Raw genomic sequence first — 6,000 nt, 5'->3', positions numbered from 1 at the left:
TGTATTAAGGGATTTAACATATATTATATATTTATGTTATGTTTTCTAACAGTTGTGAACTTCTCAATCAGTTAAAAACGCTATTTGCTACCAAGTAGTAGAGAGCTAGGTTTATGTTATCTTAAACAAATATGGGTTCTTTTTTTATATACAACAAGAAAACTGGGGACTGAAGAAGGTTCTCAGTGTTGGGGCTAAAATCTTGACTTTGACTCTTGACTTTGCCTCACAGTCACAAAACGGCTGCCCCTGCTCCAGGCTTTACCTCCTGTCACGTTGGGAAGAAACAAAGAAGTGCCCCCAGAGACAAAAGCAAAGACTGTCCCAGAAGCTATAACAAACCTCTTTTTACAACTCTTTGTACAGATTCACATCACAGGGTCAACCATGGCTATAGGTGTGGAAAGTAAGTATTGAGATTTTTATAGCCTTTGTGATCAGAATGAACTAGGAGGAAGAGGTTCACAGATGGTGGTTGGGACAGCCAGCCAGCGGTAGCTGCCATGACCAACCACAACATATGATGGCCACAGGACTATTCCAATGCTTCAGTTACCAGGAAAATGGCTTTGATGTCACTGAATTGTCCTTTCAATCTGGACTTTTGGGTCATTCATACCAGCACCATGAGCTTTATATTAGAGAAGGGTGATCATTCAAAAATTATCTTAGAAAAGAATACAGTAGGACAAGTACAGTAGAATAACTACAAAATCTTGAACACATTTTATATTCTCACCTGGGGGTATGAGAGGGTTTGCCTTTCTACATTGCCCAATCTGGGTATTAGCATTATTTTAAATACTTGTCAATTTGATAAGAACCAAATAATAACTCATGGCTTTTGTTATTAAGAGATGAGGTGTCAGTCTGTTGTCCAGGCTGTTGTGCAGTGGCATAATCATGGCTCACTGCAGCCTTGACCTCCCAGACTCAAGCGATCCTCCCGTCTCAGCCTCCTGAGAAGCTGGGACTATAGGTACATGCCATCATGCCTGGTTAATTTTTTTATTTTTATTTTGTAAGGACAGAGTCTGGCTTTGTCACCCAGGCTGGTCCTGAACCCCTGGGTTCAAGCGATCCTCTGTCTCCACTTCCTAAACTGTTGGGATTACAGGTGTGAGCCACCATGCCTGGCATAACTGATGGCTTTAATTTTCACTTCTTTGATTATTAGTGAGGTTATTCATGGTTTTATCTTCTGTGTGTATGCCTTCTCTTATGAACTGCATATTCACCTCCTTTACACATTGTTCTCTCTCTCTCTCTCTCTCTCTCTCTCTGTGTGTGTGTGTGTGTGTGTGTGTGTGTATGTGTATGATGTATAGAAGGTTTGTTTTGCATCCCCCACTGGTCATTTTTTTCTAGTATGGTTTCTACCTCTTGTGTCATACTTAGAAAGACCTTCCCTTCTCGTAAAACAACTATACAAACAACTAAATTTTCTCCTTTGATGATTTTATTTTAAATCCTTATTTTTTTTTAGTCTGTCTGGAATTTCTTTTGGTGTAAACCATGAGGTAAAGCTCTAACTTTGTGTTTTCTAGGGTCAACCTGTTATCCTGGCACAACTTAGTAATCATCTACTCCCCTCTAAATGAACTTGCTACCTTTATCATACGATACTGAATTTGGGGGGATCTGGTCTCAACATTCTACTCTGGTCCATTGACTTCCTTGTCCATTCTGGGGCTACTGGCATATTCGTTTAATTACTGCAGCTTTGTAATAGCACCTGGCACTGCAAGTCTACTGGTAGTCTTCTTGTTTGTCTTCTAAAATACTTTATTGGATTTTCTCATGTGTTTAGAGCTCCTCATTATTCAAGGTGTTAGTATGAATTATGGTCAGTTTAGTAAAGTCAACCCTGAGCAGCCTGGGAAAACTGTCTGCTCTCATGGCCTCGGGCGCCATAGACTAAGGAACCATTCCTGGATTCTTGTCTACCGAGTATTTTTACAAAGTTGACACTTGGGGTGAAATTGCTGGACCGTTCCCAGAAAAGATTGACCTTGAACTCATGAAAGCATCTGGGAAAAATTGACAAGGAGTTCCAGTCATCAACACATCCTGAGTTTTCTCCAGAAGGGGATTAGTTCATTCATTCATTTTTCTCCTGAAAACACTAAGATCCTGGCTTCACCATCTCACAGAGACATGGCCAGGATGACACAGACACTGGACACACATTGATGTCACTAGATCCTTCTTTCCTCTGGCTTCTTTCACGTTAAAGAGTCTCTATTTTTAGTACAGGATGAAGGGTATTTATAGCTGTAGTTTTCCAAAGATCAGACACTGTGCCAGGTATGTGATTAAGACAAGGGGCACCCCGCCTGATAAAGTGCCATGCATTCCCAGGGGCCAGGGGCCAGGGTGATTTTTCCCTCTAATGACACGCTCCCGGTGGCTTCCCTGCTCCATTCCATCATTTTGATCCATGTGCCAAATTCCTGGGCTTGACACATGTAAAGAGATAATTCACATGATCCCCAGCTTGTTTTTGACTCTGTTTCTTAAAAAAATGCAGTAAAACTTTATAGTATGACCAGCATGACTCAATGTTGTTTCTGGATTTCAAAATATTGAGGTTAGATGTGCTAATGGTTTGCTCCGGAGCTACTTTTACAAGGCAAAGCCAGGGTCCCTCTTGCCAGCACATCTGAGCAAGAAACAGCAATGTGTTCTCAGCGCTAACCTTTCCCCCCAGAGCATGCCATGTCTTCAGCTCCAGAACCCGGAGAGTGCAGCTGTGGAGTAGGAGTCAGCCCTCGCGCATCACCTCCCACTCCAGATTGTAAATAAAAATAAAACGTGATTCCAAATAATCTTGTGCTATTTCTGCAATCCAGTAGGGAACAATGGAGAATGCATCTTTTTTTTTTTCCTAAAAGCATCTCACTGGAGCAGAATTCTCCAGAAATATTTAAATATCTTTCTTATTCTCTTTGCACATTAGCTATCTGATTCAATCTACCCCTTTCTCTTTTATTATCTCCTTTACCCTAATGGCAGGGAAGGTCAAAGAGAATGAACTTAGTTGCTAGAAAATAATCTCCTTGTTTTGACAAGAAAAGTCTTCGCTTCTCTGAGAGTTTTATTTTCTACAAATGCCCTAGCATTTATCTCACAGAAAGGAACTGTTACAGATCCCCAGAGTTCACCTTATCTCCTAAATAAAACCCTTTATTTATGAAGCGAGCCTCGTGGTATGTCTGGACTCTGCTGCTAAATTTTTTTTCCTTTTAATGTAAAGAGAGAGGACTTTGTTTCCTACCTTAGGGGGATTTACTCAACTTGCTCAATAGCTGGCTTTGGGCAGGACAGCTCACATGGACACTAATGAAAGCTACATTTCTGAAAACCTCTGCAAAAAACAAAAAACAAACAAACAAAAAAAACACTTGTCCACTTGACGGTTTCTCAATGCCTTTTCCTTTGAACACTTTCATTTAAATTTCCCTTGCATTCGAACTTCTTTGGAGTTCAGGTGTGGGAAGGCGGAAGACTGGGTAAAGGTGGTGGTCGTGGAACCATATTGTTTAAATTAAAACCTTCTGGTGCTGAAGTGACATGTCTGTCCCCCTGCGAGTCACTTGCACATCTCAGTAAGCAGCTTTGGCTGTCTTAATATTTTGCCTAACATCTTCCGTCAATGTTCCTGTTTATAGACAAGCTTCTGTGTGTTTCAATTACATGAATTACTGGGATTTGCTTGGAAACAAACTTTTCATGACATTTAGTAAGGCTGAGTAGGTGGGACTGTGGGCGAAACCCTCTTGAAGTTTGCGATCCTTCCGTAGGACACACGGTTCATGAATTGGGAATTACATTGGCTCGTGGAGAGGGTGGGGTAACAAAAAGAAGGAGTTGAGCTACAGGCACCCCTGAAATCTTTCCTTTAATTGGATATGGAAACATGCCATGAGTCACACAAGACCCTCCTAGCCTGATTCAGAAAATTCACAAGATCCCAGCTAACTTTGAGTAGTAGGTCCTGACCCCCAAATCAGGGCAATTGAGCACATTAAACAAAGCTCACCATCTCAACCCCCCACAACCCCTACTGTCCAGGCTTTCTCCCTCTCTCCCTACATCTCCCCAACAGAGAGGACTGGCAAAGGAAATAAGGTCTTCCAGATGCCAAAATGTGACACTATATCCATTAAAGTCAGTGTCTGAGGAAGGAAATGAGTGTCTTTGACAGGGTGGCTAATGGAATTTGTATTAAATGGGGTGTCACAGAATGAGACTTCCCCAAGTGACATGAGGTGGGCATCCAATCTCTATGGCCTCCAAATTTTCACCTCTAAAATGCAATACATTTTGCCTCTCTGCAACTTACAGGTATTTGTGAACAAATTAAGAAGCTTCTCTTTAAAAACTGGAGTTGGGTCTTACTCTGACATGATTTTAATGTTGGTATATCTCTTCAGAAGGGAAGCAAATATTTATTGAAATTACTGGTCTGGGGTGCTTTGGATTTCAATTTTTTATCCACTGATTTTTCTTTGATATATATACTTTTCCCAGATAAAACAATGTTACTTTTGCTTATCATACCAGATGTCCCAGTGTTGGGTTCAGAAATTAGGGTTAATATATAAATGATGCACATCCTTCTCTGAATATAGGAGTGTGTGTGTGCATACACACTATTTAAATCACAGATGGTTCCAGCTGGCATCCAGAAACAGAATCACACTGCTGATGTAATGATAAATGAAAACTAATTTGCAGACCCGGAGCATAATTCAGCCACAGTGAATGCCTTTTTGTAAAATTTTGAGATGAGGTCTCCCTATGTTGCCCAGGCTGGTCTCAAACTCCTGGGCTCAAACAATCCTCCCACCTCGGCCTCCCAATGTGCTGTGATTACCGGTATGAGCCATCATGCCCAGCCCCACTGAACGCCTTTAATAAAGGATGCCAACTGCTTCTGGTTGTTTTAATTACACCGGCCTTTTAGATGGCCTGGGAGTGCTGTTACTATTCAGGTGGCAAAGAACCCATTGTCTGAGATCTCGCCCAGTTGATGTGAGCTTGAGTCAGGCAAGAGCTTTCAGTCTGTGAAAAAGAGCTGAGAAATGGCAGGCTCTGGGGCTGGTGGCCTTTTGGGCCAGGCTGGAGAGAATGTCACCCCCACCCCTCGTCCTGCCTCTGTGGTCTGCTCCCTGGGAGCCCTGATGCTATCAGCATTCTTGTCAGAGTCCGTCTGGGTGACGGATGATTAATGAGCTGTAACTACAACTATCTTTGACAAAAACCAGCAGTGCAAGGGTTGGGGAAGCTGGGGGTGGGGAGCATGCCCGGAGCTTATCTATCCTCTGGTCCCCATAAAAATGTCTAGGGAAGTTCCCTTCCGTGCAACCAATCTAACTGTGTGGATGAGAGCTTTTCTGGGACAGAGCATATTTACCGTAGGCCAAGTTTTGCAGAAATTTTTAAGGAAAGAAGGGGATTTAAGGTCTTCCTCTTCTCCCTCTTCTTCTGTCTTCTTCCTTCTCTTTTTCTATGAAAAAAAACTGAGGAATGGCAGGCTCTTGAGCTGCCTCCTCCTTCTCCCCCTCCTCCTCCTCTTCCTCCTTCTCCTGTTCTCCTCCTCCTGTTCTCCTTCTCCTGTTCTCCTCCTGCTCTTCTCCCTCTCCTCCTCTTCCTCCTCCTCCTGTTCTCTTTCTCCTCCTTCTTTTCCTTCTCTTCTTCCTCCTTCTCCCCTTTCTCCCCTTCTTCCTCCTTCTCCTCCTCCTTCTCCCTTTCTTTCTCGTTATATTCTCCTTTTTCTTCTTTTTATTCAAGGTTTCCAAAGCAGAATCAGCTTTGGTAACTCTGAGCTGGTGTGCTGTGACTTATAGGAGAACATACACGTCTCACTCCAAAGGGGTGTCAGAAGCTGTGGAAGTAGATGAATGGGAAGTTTGCTTTGAAGAAGCTAATTGTCAAGATTCATTTGCTATTCAGGTTCTCCCCTTGCTGGTCTGGGCAGTGTATAATTTGTCCCAG

The sequence above is a fragment of the Pongo abelii genome, chromosome 8, assembly GCF_028885655.2.
Source record: "Pongo abelii isolate AG06213 chromosome 8, NHGRI_mPonAbe1-v2.0_pri, whole genome shotgun sequence".
In the NCBI taxonomy this organism is placed as follows: domain Eukaryota; kingdom Metazoa; phylum Chordata; class Mammalia; order Primates; family Hominidae; genus Pongo; species Pongo abelii.
Note: the sequence above shows the minus strand (reverse complement) of the source record.